At 49.2% G+C, this 19890-nt stretch overlaps 1 long non-coding RNA gene across 1 annotated transcript; it reads left to right on the top strand.

Moving 5' to 3' along the window:
- The first annotated feature begins 209 nt into the window (after nucleotides 1-209).
- Nucleotides 210-1286, top strand: LOC123106745 (uncharacterized). The gene is made up of 3 exons (XR_006451458.1): nucleotides 210-656; nucleotides 762-844; nucleotides 923-1286. It is a non-coding gene; the product is annotated as an uncharacterized lncRNA (long non-coding RNA).
- The last annotated feature ends 18604 nt before the right edge of the window (nucleotides 1287-19890 follow it).

The raw sequence follows: 19890 nt of genomic DNA on the forward strand, positions 1-19890 counted from the left end.
CTCAAGAGGGTTGTCCACACCGTTGAGGTCGGTGACTTTCAGGGGCAGTCGGCGCCTCTGCCTCTCTAATTGCGACTCCGGCGACGTTGGCCAGGACGTTCTCCATCGGCGCAAACGCGGTGGAGATGTAGGGCCCCTTGAGGGAGAGGTCGATGCTGAGTTGCGCCTGTTGGAGCACGACGGGGGCATCCGCCATGGGCCGGCTCAGCCTCAGCTTCTGATCGAGGTGCAGCTCCAGCAGCACCGGCAGTTTGCTGCGGGTCATCAGCAGAGCGCAGTTCATCTTCCAAATCATGCCCCGACCCCGGCTGCATCTCCCGTTCCGCTACACGAACGCCTTGGGTGCGGTCTTTAGTCCTCACTGGTGAGCCCCTCCATATTATTTTGTATAGGGCTTCAGCGGCTGCTGCTTGCTTCTGTTTTAGGTGGTTGCCGCTTTGACACGCGTTTGTGAAGAGAATCAGGTACATGCTGCCTTTCTTGTCTTTGTATCCTGTGCTTTCATTCCTTTTGGGGTTCATATGGTTCGCCTGCTGAACGACGTTCTGGTCGGCCATCATAGTTTCGTTCTTGGGTTCGGTGAAGTGGCCGGGGATTGTTCCGAATGTGGGACTCTGAGGCGCCGCTTCTTCGTGGGTATTTTGCTGCTGCTTTTGGTATGCTGTCCTGATTTTCTGAAGAAAAATGCTTCATTAGTGGTGTCTGTTTTAGTATGGTTCCTCATCAATGATTCTTTGTTTTGTCCTTGGATGGTCTTGTAGTTTCTTCATTGGATATGCCTCCAATTTAAGCGCGCTGGCGATGGCAAGAAGTTCGGCGTGGAAAGCGACCAGCTCCTTTCGTGGTGAATACGGGCTATTTTCTATTTAAAATGTGACTGTTTTTTATTTGGGTTCTTATTTTGTTTTAATCCTTTTTACAGGTATTTGACCGGCTGTGCAGTCGAGTAGTGTGACCTGACGATTTTTTTATTTCCGTCTTTGGTTTCCGGTTCTGATGGTCTGGGGTGATCTCTGCTCCCTGTGCAATGTGATCTTATAATCTACTCCCTCCGTTCCTTTTATGTACTAAGAGAAGCATCTGACATGTCCGTGCTGTACCGTCCCTGTTTCTCTTCTGGTCGGCACTCTGGTTCTTTGCATAGTGTTGTTCCGATTTTGTAGGCTGATTGTAACCGGAATGAGAACCGCAGTTGTTAGGAATACCTTTTTGTTTTTACTGAGTGAAGCTACACCAGCCTCCTCGAATCGATGATCATGTAAGCATCTAGCAGTCTTGAATGTCACTCTCCCTAAACATATTTTGTCGAAAAACACTTTCTGAATGACTGTCGTGAAGAAATGATGTTCTTTCTTCAAATCAATTTCATTTGCAGGTAGCTATTGCTCTGAATGCATTGCAAATTTATACACGCTGCATTGCTCTGTGAATTTTTCAAACCGGAAGTGGGAATGATATCATTTCTTTGGAACTGAAGTTACAATCGTAGGTGCAGTATTAATATCTATTTTGGCATTCATGTACTGAGAAGAAAAGTATATTATTTTTATTTAATGTCAGTTTTTAAAGTAAATTAGGAGGTCCCAGTATGGAGTGCAAACTCATCCTATATCAAGTGCATTGTGTGTGGAACTAGGCTTTCTGTAGGTTGTGTGTGTATCTATTTTTAGTAGTGCGTGTCATGAAGCCCAAGGCAGTCTCTAAAATACAATCATATTTCTATTGACACATAATATATCATATATCCAGTTGCCAGTATAGCATGCTGTTAGGGCATCTCCACTAAGGCCCCAAGAAGCCCCCAGGCGCTTTTTTGGACGCTGGTGAGTAATAAATGCCCCAGTTAGGGCCTCAAGACTTTTGTTTTGCGCCGGATTTAATAAAAGTTAGCGTCGGCACGCCCACCCCGCACCCAGCCCGTCGGGGGGCAGCTGGGGACGCCGGCATTAGCTTTTTGCAGGCGCTGCCCCACTTGCCAGCCTCTCTCCTCCTTTCTCTTCTCCAGGCCCACCCACGTGCAGCACACTCCCTCTCTCTTCTCCACGCCCACACTCCCTCTCTCCCCGGTTCTACTCTCCATGTACTACGGGCGGGCGAGGCAGGAGCTCGCCGTGCGCGGCCGGGGCGGGCGCTGGCCGGAGCTGGCGAGGCGGGGCCGTGGCCGGAGCAGGCAAGGCTGGGATAGGTGAGGCCGGAGCAGGCAAGGCCGGGGCGGCCACGGGCGCGCGCGGCCACGGGACGGGCGTGGCCTCTGCTCACTGCGCACCGCACGCTGCCGCCCTGGTCGTCGCGCGCCGGCCCGGGCGTGCCGGAGCTGCCGCAGGGCGAGCTCGAGGAGGCCGCTGGCCGGAGCCGTCATACAGCGAGCTCGAGGAGGCCGCTGGCCGGAGCCGCCATACAGCGAGCTCGAGGAGGCCACTGGCCGGAGCTGGCGAGGCCGGGGCGGGCGCTGGCCGGAGCGCGCGTGGCCGGGCGAGGAGCAGCCGCCGAAGAGGCTGCGCGCGTGGCCGTGGCGCCCGGGTAAAGTAGCTCAACGCAGAAGACACCTCGGCCGTCATTCGAGTCAACGCGAGCTGGGACTCGGGGATGCGGTCGTGGATGTAGCAGGGCAAAGATGGGACGGCGGTGGAGGCCAGGCGGTCTCGCGTGAGGCCTCGAAGGCAGTTTGGCGGCGGAGGGCGAGCAGGCCGGCGCGGCGGGACGAGCGGGTGCGCGCGGGACGAGCTGCAGGGGCGTGCGGGCGCGACGAGCTGCAGGGGCGTACGGGGGGAGAAGAGATGGCGCACGGGGGAAGAAGAGAAAGAAGTGCTGGGATGGGGGATGGCTGGAAGAATCTTTGTTTTCAGTGTAAAATTTTCGCCGGGGCCTTCTCAAAAGGCTGAAATCCTGAGGGCACAACGGCTGGAGATGCCCTTATGACCAGCCAAATGATCACCAGATACAAGTTGCATAGGGTCTCAATGGCTTTACGGCTCATGTTTGAATGACGTGTGTGATGGATAGGTACATGTGGGCGCTTTGACTGTGGCCCTCTTTGTACGTTTATATTTTCAGGTCAGTTGCCGCTTTAGCCGGGCTTTCTGGACAATGATAGTTTGCACATATTTTGCATAGTGTTCTCTAGATTTGTCTCTCTGGGAGGATCCTGTGCCCCGCTTCCCGCTCAATGCGTTCATAGAGGGCCTCCCAGCTGCCACGAGTCCCCGAATCTCGCACTCACGGCCTCCCAGCCGCACATCACCCAAACCCAGTCGGAGGATCAACATCACTCTTTTAAGAAGAGAACGAGACCTTCCCAATTCTATGCCCAGTATCTACTATATTACTACGTGTTGTAGATCTTCTATGTATGTGCCGACTAGATGAACCGTTTCATTTTTATGAACTACTTTGTCATGATCTCCTACCTATTATGTACCAAATAGATCTATCATTTTTTTGTATAAACTACCTTGCCAAAAAATGTCTTGGACCGACTTATCAAATATTATAAAAAATAAATAGCTAATTAGTTCAAGTGGCGCGGCGTGCCGCCGCGCACTACTTGCTAGTTTTGAACCATTCAAACAAAAAAATGATGTTCTGGAGAGGTTCATGAATCTAGTATCTCTTGATCCTGAATATCAACATAGGACGAACGAGATTCGTGGATAAAAGCAACAATGGACTCCACGACAGCTATTTCAGCCCCCAAAATGTCAGCGGCGTCCACCCTAGGACTAGGAACCAAACTGCAACACATCCCAGATTATCATCTCATCAGAATCAGATCCAACAACAAGATGCAGACAAACCAGGCAAAGAAATGGCAGCAAAATCCGGTGGCAAATACAAGCTAAACACATTTTTTGTTCGAAAGTGTTACAAGGGGAAACATAAATTAAATTGCGAGACTCAGCAATATTTTGCCCTAAATCCGCTACCTCAAAGAAGAACTCCAGGCCATCCATGGCGAACCGTCGCTCGCCCAGCTACCACGCGAAGGCGATGAATGGTCTGACCAGGCAAAAAAAGTTTTGCACTGCGTGAAAGTAAATCTATCTGTAGCGCCACATGTTCATAATACAAATATAAAATTTCCCACCAGCCCAACCTACCGCGAGCTACATGTCCAAGTTTGAAAACAGCCCAGCAGGCACATGACATGCATGCATAGCGCTGTGTACCCGAGGCCCATGTACAATCGCAGCGCCGCAGCCCATGGGACCATTGTATTGCAATTTAATAGCCAGCGTATATCCACAGAAAAACAAATCAGTACACATCGCAATGCTATAGTGGATGGCACAGATTTTGGCCTTCAGGTAGCTCGGCCACCAAAACGCCACAGTCGTCTCCACCATGCGATCTTTGTAGAAGATATAACTGCAGGTTCCATCGCTATATGAAGTATGAAAATTATATTTTGTATTAAATGGCCTAGCTAGCACCAGGGTTTTGAAATTCGGCCGTAAAAAATGGATTTCGGCCGAATTTCGGCCATCTCGGCCTAGGGCGAAATCTATTTTACGCCGAAATTGGTCAAATTTGAGAAATTTTGGTCAAATTTTAATCAAATTTCAGTCAAAATTTGGTCAAATTTCGGCCGAAATTTTTAAAAACGACCGAAATTCGGCCATCTCGGCCTAGGGCGAGAAAAATCACAAACCGAAAATCAAAACGCTGGCTAGCACCCAGTGTCAGTGAGGAGGATTTAGAACATATATGCCACCAGTATTAAATGTGCTAAATAAAGTGCTTTATTTGGTACTACTAGAAATTGCATTTAAATGCGTTTACAATCTACCTTGATTTTCTGTATAAATCTCCATCTTTCATTTCTCAACCCAGCTGAACCCCTAACCTTGCAAAGTTCCATGAGACCACAGAGCGTTAGCGCATTAGCTGCTACAACACTGGTGTTCCTCTCTTTGATCTGCAACATCCAGCTTTTGGTCTCCGTCACGGGCTTGTCCAGGTTATTTACCTATCGCAAAGTGTCCTTGATTTATTTTTGTTCTTATTTATTCCTGCTGCTTGATTTACTTATTTTTTGATCCATCCCATGCATATTATATAGCTTTGCGATGGATAATTCCCCAAGTAAGCCAGAGCTCGGTGCTGCTGGTGCGGCTGGTAATCCAGAGGGTGTACTCCCTGATGTGGCCAACGTTGAGGTCAACAGGTTAGCCCCTGGATGCTCAAGTTTCTTCTTCATCATTGTTTTCTTACTTACCAGGTATTTGCGATTCCTAATTAATGTCCGTTGTCCAGTGTGCCAGCGGTTGATGATCAACACCCAGACCCAGCAGACGTATTGGCTTGGGCATTAAGACAGGGTCAAATTTATGCGGACCCACTTATGCAAAGGCTGGAAACTGTTGGAGCACTGCTCGACATAGAAATGCAGATTGTTCCCCCAGTGCCCCACCAAGTGATCTTGGCTGCACTGGACCAGCTTGCCATGCTGCCTATGCCTGCCGCCGATCCTGCTCCTCCCGAAGCCTCACAAGAGATTGATATAGACACCGAGGGGGTGGAAGGTGACGTGCCGCCACCCCCGGCAAGTCCCTGAGCCAAATATATAAGCTGCCGATTGCAATCGACTATTTTACTGTCTGTGTCTCGGAATACTTAATAAATATCAGCAGTCTTATGATTTTATCTCACGTTTTGCTTCAGATTCGTGATCCTAAACAGTGCAGTGCTTTCGTTTACTGCTTCAGTTCCTGTTACGTATACCTTGGTTCAATCATGACTGAGATACGGCACTGTTTTCTATGCACCGAGACTAGTTAGACATGCATGTTTTCTGCCTTCCCTAAGAATATTGTATGTGCATCTGGATCTGCATCTTCGATGTTCTGTGTTCCTGGACTAACTGTGCCAAGTTATATTGCTTGTGTTGTGTGCCTAGCTACTTTTCATACTACTCATTCACAGGGATCGTAACTCCCATTTCATGCTTTTTCTAAAAATGGATTCTGGATATGCTATTTGTACCTTAGGCAGGTTTATAGTTCATGTAAGAACAGCTGTAATTTACATTTTACTTCCACATATGAATTTACCACTATTTTAGATCCTTTTATTTTCATTGCAAACTCTCAGTAGTGTAAAAAATATCTTGAAAAATAAGATGGTGCAAACCTCACATACTGATATTGCAGTGGATGAAATATAGCCGTATTTTAGTCCAAAAATATGCCATGCCATATTCAGATCACCCTCGTTGCAGATTGTTCATCCCTGATTTTCTAGATATGCTTTGACTAGTTATCTTTAAAAGCTTCCAGTCATTCAAATTACTGAGCCTGCAGGAGCATCAAACGAATAAACAACCAGACACTTATCCAATAACATATACTCCCTCCGTTCCTAAATACTTGTCTTTCTAGGCATTTCAACAAGTGACTACATACGAAGCAAAATGAGTGAATCTACACTCTAAAATATGTCTACATACATCCGTATGTAGTAGTCATTTGAAATGTCTAGAAAGACAAATATTTAGGAACGGAGGGAGTACTTAACTTTTTGCTCTATCATTTATAACCAATTTCTCGGGTTCAATTAAGATATGAAGTTTTTGATATGTTCAAAAGATGGCAACTCATCTATCAAACGACATATATCATATGTATGTACTATATGGAAATTTATAGTCACTAATCAGTCCCCCTGATTGTTTTTTATATACCACATGTTCTGAGTAAAAAGTCTACAGGAAGATAATGTTGTAAATGAAAATTCTTATACGATTCACTGTATTTTTTGTATGCCTACTATACTCATAAAATCCATTTTTGGACATGCTGATATGTTAGGTCACAACACCATCATTCTGATGGCATTTAGCGCCCCGTCCTTTAGGAAAAGTTGTGGCTACACCCAGGCAATCTGCACCCACTCTGAGAACAGTAAACTCGAAAAAAATAGCAAACCAAATCTAATTTTGTTTGAAACTTAGTGGCTTTGATTGTTGGGCAATAAGCCGCGGCGATGCATCGAACGCGTCGGGCGCGTGTACGGGTGCGCGCCGGACAAGTTGGACGTGTCGGGTCCGCGGCGGTGTTGGAAACGAGAGTTTGGCATTGCTTCACGATGTATTGATCGGTGCAAAGCACACATATATATGGAGTACAAGGTGGGCCACAACCTCAACTATACAATGACTAGAAGGTGGGCCAGGCTATACAATATACATGCACAAAATCATATATTCAACACCCCCCGCAGTCGAAGCGTCGCCGGAGACACAAAGACTGGACCTGAACTCCTCAAAGACAGAAGTAGGCAGTCCTTTGGTCATGACGTCGGCGAACTGCTGTGCCGTCGGGACATGGAGGACCCGGATGCGCCCAAGAGGCACCTGCTCACGAACGAAGTGTATATCGAGCTCAATATGCTTTGTTCGACGATGGTGGACCGGGTTGGCGGAGAGGTAGACGGCGGAGACGTTGTCGCAGTAGACGAGCGTGGCCTTGTGAACATCACAAAGCAACTACTGGAGCAGCTGACGGAGCCAAGAGCATTCAGCAACGGTGTTAGCCACTGCTCGATACTCAGCCTCGGCACTCGAGCGGGAGACGGTGGGCTGTCGCTTGGAGGACCAAGAGATCAGGGACGGCCCAAGGTAGACGCAGTACCCCGAGGTGGAGCGCCGTGTGTCCGGGCAGCCGGCCCAGTCCGCATCAGAGTAGGCGACGAGGTCGGTGGAGGCGGAGGCCGTCAGCGTAAGTCCCAAGGGCTGGTGTCACTTATGTATCGGAGGATACGCTTCACCAGAGTCTAGTGAGAGTCACGCGGAGCATGCATGTGAAGACAGACCTGCTGAACAGCATACTGCAAGTCAGGACGCGTCAGGGTCAGGTACTGCAAGGCACCGACAATGGAGCGGTAGAATGCTGCATCAGATGCAGGCGAACCCTCCAAAGCGGTAACCTTGGCCTTGGTGTCGACGGGCGTGGGAGCGGGCTCGCAGTTAAGCATGCCAGCTCGGTCGAGAAGCTCATGGGCATGGCGCTGCTGATGCAGGAAGAACCCATCTAGCCGCCGAACGACCTCAATGACAAGGAAGTAATGCAGAGGACCCAAGTCCTTCAGGGCAAACTCATCACGAAGACGAGCAGTGAGCCGCTGAAGGAGCGCGACAATGGATGCCGTCAGAATGATGTCATCGACGTACAACAGCAAGTAGGTTGTGTCAACTCCGTGATGATACACGAAGAGGGATGCATCAGAGCGAGTCGATGTAAATCCGAGCGTCTGCAGGAAGGCGGCGATGCGCTGGTACCAAGCCCGAGGTGCCTGCTTCAACCCGTAGAGAGAACGGGAGAGCAAGCACACATGATCGGGATGCGTGCCGTCGACGAAGCCGATGGGTTGCTCACAGAACACCTGCTCAGCCAGGTGGCCATGCAAGAAGGCGTTGGACACGTCCAACTGATGCACAGGCCAAGCTCGGGACACGGCTAGCTGGAACACGACGTGGATCGTGCCCGGTTTAACAACCGGGGCAATGTGTCGGTGAAGTCCACGCCCGCGCGTTGCCGAAAACCCTGAACCACCCAGCGAGCTTTATAGTGCTTGAGAGTGCCATCCGGACGAGTCTTGTGCCAAAAGACCCACCTGTCCGTGATGATGTTGGCACGGGGCGGCCGAGGGACGAACTGCCAGGTACGGTTCCGCTGGAGCGCATCGAACTCTTCCTGCATCGTAGCGAGCCAATGAGGATCCCAAAGGGCGGCTCAAGCTGACGATGGGAGAGGAGACGGCTCAGAGACAGAAGCAGCGAGAAGGTACTCATCGCTGGGGTACCGCGTGCTCGGTCGGAGAGTGCCAGCCCGAGAGCGAGTCATCGGGCGGTGCAGCGGGTCCGGAGTGGAAATGGGCGACGACAAAGAAGAGCCCGCCTCCTCCGAGACCGCGGCGGGCGAGGCCGCGATGGGGGAGGCCGCAGGCGAGGCGGCGGGCGAGACTTCCGCGGGCGAGGCCGTCGCGGGCGAGGTGGGCGAAGCTGCCGGAGTGGTCGAGGTCAGGGACGCCAGGGGCGTCGCGGGCGCCGAGTGTAACACCCACGATGCGGCTATATCTCCCATGTGTCAGAGCACGACTTAGAGGCATAACCGCATAGTAGGCATGTCGCAAGAGGGGTAATCTTTACACATCCCATGTACTGAATAAGAAAGGAATAAAGAGTTGGCTTACAACCACCACTTCACACAATACATAAAATAGCATTACATCATCCAGAATTCAATCAAGGTCCGACTACGGAACCAAAATAAAAGAAGACCATCCCTAATGCTAGATCCTCGATCGTCCCAACTGGGCTCCACTACTGATCAACTGGAAACGGAACAACATAACGAACACGATCTTCATCGAGCTCCTCCTTGAGCTCGGTTGCGTCACCTGCACGATATCATCGGCACCTGCAAGCTGGTTTTGGAAGTATCTGTGAGTCACGGGGACTCAGCAATCTCACACCCTCGCAATCAAGACTATTTAAGCTTATGGGTAGGGAAAGGTAGTGAGGTAGAGCTGCAACAAGCACTAAGCGTATATGGTGGCTAACTTACGCAAATGAGAGCGAGAAGAGAAGGCAAAGCATGTTCGTGAACTAGAAGTGATCCTGAAACTACTTACGTTCAAACATAACACGAGACCGTGTTCACTTCCCGGACTCCGCCGGAAAGAGACCATCATGGCTACACACGCGGTTGATGCATTTTAATTAAGTTAAGTGTTAAGTTCTATACAACCGGATATTAACAAATTCCCATCTTCCCATAATCGCGGGCACGGCTTTCAAAAATTTAAAACCCTTCAGGGGTGTCCCAACTTAGCCCATAACAAGCTCTCACGGTCAACGAAGGATATTCCTTCTCCTAGGAAGACCCGATCAGACTCGGAATCTCGGTTACAAGACATTTCGACAATGGTAAAACAAGACTAGCAAGACCACCCGCTGTGCCGACAAATCCTGATGCGGAGCATCCTACGATCATCCCCATGTACACTTCGACTACTCCCCAAGCACCAAGAGGACATACGATGAGACCTCGACCAAACGCCATTGGACACAAGGTGAACTCACTCCTCTTCGAACCGTCACTTTCCACATATGAGACATGGCTACTACCTCATGCATGGACCTTGCATATACTCAGGTACAACCGAGACGACCATGGAGGATCCAAGGACCAAGGCCAAGCATGGAAGAGGAGAAGGAAGGAGAAGCAAGGACAAGCTTCTGGAAAGCCCGGAACTTCCAGGAACTTCCGGCCCCCGGACCTTCCGACCTTCCCGAAACCTCCGGCCCCGGAGTCCAGACCAGCCCCGAGCGCGCCAACTCTCTGGATAGCCCGGAACCCGGCCAGAACCTGCCCGGAACTTCCGGCCTGCCTGCGTGCAAAGACTCGGGCCAAGGGCCCATGTACCCCCCCCCTCTCACTTACCCCTTCATGGGCTAGCACTATATATACTCCCCCACCTCCTCCTAGTTAGGGGTAGCATTGTGATAGCTCATTTGAGATATAGAGCTACACTCATCCATATCGGATCTCCTCCTTGCGAGAGACCTCAGCCTCTTCGGAGAAGATCCCCTTGGATTCAAGCCCCCTTTCTAAGGGAAGATCACCCCGTGGATTCAAGAACCCTTTACAGGAAGATCCCCTTGTGGATTCAAGACCTCCTCTACGGAGAAGAACCGGCTACCCTATGTATCGTGCTTTGTTGGATTTGGACCGTGTATCTCTTTGTGTTTCGAGGATCTAGCACATGTGTGATCATACTTGTTGGTTTGAGTGTTTCTCTCGTGTTTCCCCTCGTGATTCCCCTCGTTTTCCCCCTCGTGTTCTTCATGTTCTTCGCGGGATCCGCTCCTTTCGTGAAAGATCGGTCCACTAGGGTTCTACCCTACATCATCTTGGTATCATGAGCCACGTTGATCACGATTTCGGAGCCTCACCTCTTTGTTTTCTAGCCTAATTTTGTTGATTTCGTCCTAAATTCGAAAATCCCCACCAAAAATAGCCCCAATTTTTTTTGTGATTTGTTGGTTTTGATGATGTTTTGTTGATTTTGATCCATGGATTCGCTGTGTTATAAGTGGATCTAGCATTCACCATCTTTTCCCCCATTTCTATCCATGAAATCTTCCCAATTTTGACCTTGGAAATCGAGTTTTTCCGCCCCCGCTCTTAGATCTGGAATTTAGGGTTCGTCCCGGAAGAAATTCCACGACCCCCGGAACTTCCGTCCCCCGGAACTTCCATCCCAGCCCCGGAACTTTCGGGCTAAGCAGAAAGTTTACCCAAAAAAAACCCAGACTCCCCACACTTTTTCCGCAACCCCCGGAACTTCCGGCCTAACCAGAAACTTTCCCTGAAATTTCAGCATCAGCCTCTTTCACTGTTTTGGTCACAACTTTTCGCTCCGAACTCCGATTTGAGTGTTCTTTGGCTCGTTTTGAAGCGATCGACGTGCTCAAGGACCTCACCTTGGTTTCACCACCTTTTGACACCATCAAATTTTGTGCATTTTGGCATCTTTGCCTAGGGCTTCCACCACATCATCCGCTACACCACCGCAGACTTCTGCAACCTAACCAATTTTGTTCCCCGTCGCATATGTGGTTGCTTGAGGAGTGATTTGAATCTCGTAAGGTGTCTAGGCTACTTAGGGACGGTTGCTTCTTCATCAACCACCACCACCACCATAACTTCTGCATAGGCTTACCAACCATACACTTCTTACACCCCAACTTAACCCAATTTTGTTTGTGTTGTGAGTTGTGTCTCCTAAGGTGTTTCGGCTACTTAGGGACCGTGCTTCCAACTCCGACTCACATAACCCAATAACCCTCCACTTCCGCATTGCCTACTCGCATAACCCATCATTGCGTTGTCGCAATCCCATTGAGCTTCCGCAACACCACCGCCGTATCCCGCTACCACCATTTTGACATTTGAGATTTTGAGTTCGTGGTTTTTCTGTTTCCTAAGGTGTTTCGGCTAGTTAGGGATGAGTCTCCATCATCTTGGTATCTCCATCAAGATCACCGCCACTCATCATCGACATGGACGGTAACCTCCATATCATCTTGGTATCGTGGTATCCATCCATTGTATATTCCTTTGCCATTGCATTGATAACCCCTAGCCCATTTTGCGTCACTTGCCTATCGAGACTAGCAATTTGAGTATTGCCGGCAACGTTACTTGTGCACATTAGTGATCATCGAGCTACACCTCCCATTGCATACATACCATACCATAGGTATCATCTTGTTATCATATCATCTCGTGTGCCTCAAGTTTGTTCCCGCATATACACAATAGCTATCTTGGTTTGTGCATTGTGCAAAAGTGGCCATACAAAAAAAGAGAATAAAGCTTTTAAGCAAAGAAAAAGAGTGAACAAAGAGCTTGTAAGCAAGTGCCATAGCATCATACCACATTGTCATATAAGATCATCTTGGATCATAACACCGGGAACCATATATACATAGCATACTTGGGATAGAAGTTGTTGCATTTTTGTCTCCTATAGGTTGTGCACAAGTGTCGTATCCGCCTATTGAGCAATCGTGCTAGCATCTCTCTAGAGTTGTGCAACAAGAGCATTTTCCGTGAATTCCACATTTTGAGCTCATTCCTTGGTTGCACGACCCCATTTATCTATCCGTGTGTGTGTTTCCGTGTGCCACATATTGCTATTGGTCTACTTGTTTCACTTGCGAATATGTTAATCTCTTTCAACATTATTGACTCTTGCTAACATTTTGCATAAAAGTTTTTGTGCCACTATCCTCACCGAGCTCCACCATAAGCCTTATTTGTGTAGGTGTGAGAAACCGACAAGAATTGGTACCAATTGTGATATTTCCTTGTCCACATTGGAGTGATCATTGATCCACTTTCAACTTCGGTCAAGGTACATTTGGTATTCGTTCTTCTCTTTCTACCACTCACACTTTTCTCTTGGAGTGATGGATAGGCAAGGCATTTCATCTCCGATCTTCGACAACAACGACGGCGTGAACAACTACATCACCAAAGCGTCAATCTTCGATCTACAACGACAAATGCAAGGCACACAATCAAGATTGCGAGAGCGCATCGAGAACCTCTCCATTGACATTCGCCACTCCGAAGCGAGGAAAAGGGACTACATCGACAACAAGCTTTCCGCACAAAAGGAGGATCAAGATGCAAGGATGGAGGAGATTCGGGCCTTGATCAAGTCTACCTCCCTTTCGTCATCTTCAAGGCGGCGGCAAGCACATCGATCCTCTTCGGAGCGCCCAAGCGACACAAGCGCAAGTTCTCCATGTCCACAACTCCATGGCGACCACCATCATGTTCGTGATCCATCTCGTCATGAAGGGCATGTCACCTCCAAGCAACATGTGTACGACGATGATGAACGACATCTACTACGAGCTCAAGTGCGACAACGCCACCATCAACATGAAGATGCTCGATATGAGCCTACCTACAAGTCCCAACAAGCCCTACTTCATGCCAAGTCCAAACTTCATGACCACAAGAGAAGACCGCGAGACAAGCACCACCAAGAGCACGCTACGGCTACAACAACCACTTCGGCATCTTCGCCAAGTGCTATCAAGGCATCTTCGCCTTTGGACGTACGGCATCTTCGCCTACATCCCACGAGTACACCTACATTGACTTCATCAAGTCCAAGGCGACCACCTACAAGTGAGGGCGACACTTCCATCTTCGGAAGCCCCTCAAGGAAGAGGGCCGAGCATGGGAATTTCCCTTCGGTCATGGAGACGAGCTATGAGGTGCCACATCATATGGACCTCCAACAACAAGACGGCGACAAGAAGGTCGAGCAAGGGCCATCCCCTTCGACCACGGCGATGCGCACTAACCGCTTCAACAACATGAAGACGGCGCCCATATTGGACTCATACTCCGAGTCAAGCTACGAGACCGCGCATGAGACCTTATCTTTAGTCTTCGAGGAGAGTGATCATGTGCCATATTCGGCCTTCATCCACGGCTACGACCACGACATGATTGAGCATGGAGACATTTGCACCAACATCTCTCCGACAACGACATGTGATGAGATGCCCCAATTGCCATGTGAGGAGAGCCACCACCACATGAGTGACATGAGTGACTCCACCACACGTGACATTGAGAGCATTTCCTATGAGAGGATGAGTGTGACCACCACTAGCCCCACACTTGAGAGCATGCCACACATCCTATGTGAGGTTGAGAGCCATTTGAGTGACTCCACCAACCATATGAGTGAGAGCATCCGAGAGGGGGTGAGTGAGCCACATGTGAGTGAGGTAGTTGACACGGCATGTGAGGCCACTTTGATTTCTAACGACTTAACCTCTACTCCTAGTGTGTTTTCTTCTTTGGTGCTAGGTCTCCTACATGACGACATGCCTACCCTTGATGAGTCCATACCTCAAATGGAGACAATGATGGCCATGGTGGACGATGATGCACCCCCCACATGGTTCCATCAAGATGAAGATGACCACGACTCGGTCTTCGACACCTCACCTACAACACATGAGCGATGCTCCAAAGGTAACATAGGTGATGGTGCTTCTCTTGTCCCACTAGTGGACTATTTTACGAATGATTGCTTGCATGATGTTGACACACCTATACCCATGCTTCATGCTAGTGCGACTTCTTCATGTCATGACTTACCTATTTATGATAAATATGATGATGAGCATGTTGATTTGCCTAGTTGTGATGCTATGCTCCATAGGATATCATGTGAAAATTCTTTTGGTCACATCATGTTTGACAATCCATTAACCTTGTCATATGCTGTAACGCCCCAAGACCGGGGCTTCAGATACCTTCCTTGGGTTCCGAGTTTCGTTGGTGTTTTGTTTGGTTCGTTGCATTCATCTTTGCATCATGTGCATTGCATCATGTCATCATGTCATTTCTTTTCTTAACTCAACTAAATAAATGGCATGGATCTTTGATCCATTTAAACCGAGGGAATTCACGTGGTGATTTCTCTTTATAACATATCCTCCCAATATTAGGGGGCTATAATAAATATTCCATCCCTTGGAAATTACCGCAACACACTAGCAAATATCCCATGCCTTTGTTATCTCAATTCTTGGTCTCCAAACTTTGCCCATATATCCTTTCGTCATTTTCCGGAGCTCCACCTAAATTCTCAACATTTTTGGACACTTCCAAAACCTAGTCCTAGTTCAAACCCATTTGAATTAAATTCAAATGAGTTTGAATTTACATCTTCCAATCTTGGCCTTTTATATTTTCTCGAAACAAGCGTATTTTTGTGAGTTCGGGAAAATTATCCCCATGCTCAAAATCCTTCCCTAACCCTCTCTTTATTTTCCTCTCTCAAATTTCTTTTCTGTTAAGGTTTAAGTTTTTAAAGAGAGAGGGAGAAGAGAGCCCAGGCCAACCTCCCCGCCGGCCCAACCTCCCCTAGGCCCAACAGCCTCCTACCTAACCCTAAACCTCTCCCTGGCCCAACCCCCACCTCCCTCGCATCTTCCCAGCGCTGCCAGGAGCGCCCGCGCCCGCAGCCATATACCTCGATCCCATCTTCCCCCCCTTGCGTTTCTCTCTTTCACTCGATCCCGCACGTCTCCCCATCCTCCTCTTGCGCCACCAGAGGAGACCCTCTCCTCGATCCTCACCCTCCCCTTGGCTCTGCCATGCCGGCCTGCGACGCCACCGCCGAGCACCACCAGGACCACGCCGGCCTCTCCTCCTTCCACGACGTGCCTCTGCATCCGGCCGTCGCCAGCGAGCAGCTCCCCTCCTTCGTCCATGACGGTCGCCGCCCTGCTACCGGTCTTCCTCGCGGGACTCTCCTCTCCTACACCTCGTTCCCGGTCACCGGCAAGCCTGCGATGTTGCCACCGCAGCTCCTTCCCCGCTGGCTACCTCCGCTGTCGTCATGCCGAGGCTCCTTCCGCGCTCTACCCCTTCCCCGCGTCCCCGTCACGCCGGAGTGCACCACCACCATCGCCGCCTCCTTGCTCGGGAGAGCAAAGGCTCTAACCCGAGCAGCCCTGCTCCGCTTCTTCACTGGAGCTCATCTCCCGTGCGCCTTCGTCGTCCAATGCAGCTCCTGGCCGCGCCGGACCTCCTCTGTTTCGCCGTGGGTGCCCGAACTGGCTGGAGTCACCGTCTTCTGCAGTAGCTGCTCTGCTGCCTTGCCCGCTGGTGGCCGGCACCCCTCGCCGAGCATCCTGCCTCGCCATGAACGCGCCCTGCCTCCTTGTCCACAGTGTGCTCCGTCGCCCACGGCCGAGCACCTCAAGACGAAGTCCTTTTTTTCGTTGATGCGAACGGTTATACGAACATGACCCAGATTCGAAACGCAAGACGATGCCTCCGTTGCACCCATGCCGAGCAGGAGTATTTTGGATTCGTCAAGTACGACTATATATCCGGGATGCGTCAAGTACCCCACCGTCAAGACCGAGACCGCCCGGAGACCACGAAGCCGTGAGGTTCCACTACCGTCGCCGTGGATCTGACAAGTTCGCGAGTACCTCTACCTCCCACGACGACCTTGTACAACTACCGTCGCAAGAACCGAGACCGGCAAGTCCGAAGACCCAAGTACCATGACGCCAAGTACCCCTTCGGATCGCCAGGGTGGATCGCGAACGTTGACGAGGTTCCGATAAGACCGTCGACGCGTATGACCTATTCCGTGAATGTGTACCACTACCGCCGCTCGAACGTTTACAGAACATGTACCGTCGATCCTTGAAGACCCGTGGATGGCAAGTTCCTTGTTGACCCCGAACACCTATGGAGTGTGAACATCTACGAAGCGAGAACGACTACTTCCACTACCGTCGTCGCAAGAACGCCTACTTCCCTCTACGAACGAGAAGCGTCCCCTTTGCACGCTCCGAAGGTATAACCCTGAGACGACGTCCGTGAATGAATGCTTGCGATGTTTGAGATGCTCGTGTTTGCACTCTGTCCAATTTGTCAATCGTTTCCTTGTCGCCAACTCGTGGGACACCCGGTATCCGGGAGTGCCCCACCATCTTCTGCACGCAACCGCACACTTCTCCTTTGCATCGGTATCTCAATCGAGTTACCGGAACCAGAACGTTTCCGTGGCACCGTTTTCGTTACCATTGCTGTGGCACCCCTTTCCTTTCCACCACGGTGACAAATGCTTCATAATGCTCTTGTCAACTTTTAATAAAAATTGCATAAACTTGTTCATGTCATCCGCATCATGATAACAACAATTAAAATGTTTAATTTGTCGTTTGCATTAATTTTCTAAATGCATATGGGGAGTTACCGGATTTGTTGTTTGTTATATCCCACCCCATTTAAATAGTTTAGATAGTATAGTTTTGTTATGCTTCACCTCTTGCCATGTTAACCAACTTTTAATTTTGTTGAGTACCTAACCGAGAGTGAACTAAATAATTGATGTGGTGTTCCGTCAATATGCAACGGAGTTGCATACTGAGCTCCACTTAATTTGTAGGATTGCTTGTGCACTTTGCCATGCCAGGCCTCATTAATCCGGACATGCATCATATTTGGTTGTGCATCATGTCATGTTTATGTGGTGGTTGTTACTATGTTGTTTGCTTCTTTCCGGTGTTGCTTCTTCGGGTTAGTTCTGATAACGTCACGTTTGTGAGGATCCGTTCGACTACGTCTGTTTGTCTTCTTCATGGACTCGTTCTTCTTCCTTGCGGGATCTCAGGCAAGATGACCATACCCTCGAAATCACTTCTATCTTTGCTTGCTAGTTGCTCGCTCTTTTGCTATGCCTATGCTGCGATACCTACCACTTGCTTATCATGCCTCCCATATTGTTGAACCAAGCCTCTAACCCACCTTGTCCTAGCAAACCGTTGTTTGGCTATGTAACCGCTTCGCTCAGCCCCTCTTATAGCGTTCTTAGTTGCAGGTGAAGATTGAAGTTTGTTCCTTGTTGGAACATGGAGATGTTGTTCCTTGTTGGAACATGTTTACTTATTGGGATACCATAATATTTCTTATTTAATTAATGCATCTATATACTTGGTAAAGGGTCGAAGGCTCGGCCTTATGCCTGGTGTTTTGTTCCACTCTTGCCGCCCTAGTTTCTGTCATATCGGTGTTATGTTCCCGGATTTTGCGTTCCTTACGCGGTTGGTCATAATGAGAACCCCTTGACAGTTCACCTTGAATAAAACTCCTCCAGCAAGGCCCAACATTGGTTTTACCATTCGCCACCTAGCCTTTTCTTTCCCTTGGGTTCTGCAGACTCAAGGGTCATCTTTATTTTAAACCCCCGGGCCAGTGCTCCTCTGAGTGTTGGTCCAAACTGAGCGTTGTCCGGAGCTACCAGGGGCAACTCTGGGCTGGCCCACCCGACGTCTGGCTCATCCGGTGTGCCCTGAGAACGAGATATGTGCAGCTCCTATCGGGATTTGTCAGCACATCTGGGTGGCTTTGCTGGTCTTGTTTTACCATTGTCGAAATGTCTTGTAACCGGGATTCCGAGCCTGATTGGGTCTTCCCGCTAGAAGGAATATCCTTCGTTGACCGTGAGAGCTTGTGATGGGCTAAGTTGGGACACCCCTGCAGGGATTTTGAACTTTCGAAAGCCGTGCCCGCGGTTATGGGTAGATGGGAATTTGTTAATGTCCGGTTGTAGAAAACCTGAAGTTGACCTTAAGTAAAATGCACCAACCGCATGTGTAACCGTGATGGTCTCTTCTCGGCGGAGTCCGGGAAGTGAACATGGTGTTGGAGTTATGCTTGACGTAGGTTGTTCTAGGATCACTTCTTGATCATAGATTTCTCGACCGTGCTTTGCCTTCTCTTCTCGCTCTCTTTTGCGAATAGGTTAGCCACCACATATGCTAGTCGCTTGCTGCAGCTCCACCTCATACCTTTTATCCTTACCTATATGCTTAAATAGTCTTGATCACGAGGGTGTGAGATTTCTGAGTCCCTGTGGCTCACAGTTACTTCCAAAACCAGTTTGCAGGTGCCGATGTAACCGAGCAGGTGACGCAACCAAGCTCAAGGAGGAGCTCGATGAAGATTTTGTCCTTTGTGTTGTTTTGTGCTAGTTGATCAGTAGTGGAGCCCAGTCGGGACGATCGGGGATCTGTGTAGCATTTGGGGTAGTCTTCTTTTATTTTGGCTCTGTAGTCGGGCCTTGATTGTATTTGGATGATGTAATGCTTTATTCATGTAATTGTGTGAAGTGGCGATTGTAAGACAACTATGTATCTCTTTCCCTTATGTATTACATGGGTTGTGTGAAGATTACCTCACTTGCGACATTGCTTTCAATGTGGTTATGCCTCTAAGTCGTGCTTCGACATGTGGGAGATATAGCCGCATCGAGGGATTACAAGTTGGTATCAGAGCCTTCCCCGACCTTAGGAGCCCCCACTGCTTGATCGAATTAGTTGACGAGTTGAGTCTAGAAAAATGTTTTGAGTCATTTCGGAATTATATATCGGAGAGTTTAGGAATTCTTTTTACTCCCCAGTCCCTTCATCGCTCTGGTAAGGCATCCTGACGTAGAGTTTTGACTCTTCTCTTCTCAAATTTCACTAAATTTTTTTAGGATCACGCGGGTATCTTGGAATCATTCTGATCTATTTGTGACGAGAACATTGTTCTTGGTGCCTCCTGTCATTTAGGGATTGTGGCAGTGTCCCGGGGAGTTGAGCTCCGAGGTGTTGTCATCACAATTTTATCGTTGCAGTTCTGGAATACCTGAGTTTAGTTTCGCCGACATCGAAAATCTCTTTTATGCAGTTGTTGATGAGATAACCTCGACGCCACCCAGTACTAGGGCGGGAGTTCGGGAGTATTTCCATAACTTTTATAACGGATGCTTTTCGAAGGT

The sequence above is a fragment of the Triticum aestivum genome, chromosome 5A (genome assembly GCF_018294505.1).
Source record: "Triticum aestivum cultivar Chinese Spring chromosome 5A, IWGSC CS RefSeq v2.1, whole genome shotgun sequence".
Lineage (NCBI taxonomy): Eukaryota > Viridiplantae > Streptophyta > Magnoliopsida > Poales > Poaceae > Triticum > Triticum aestivum.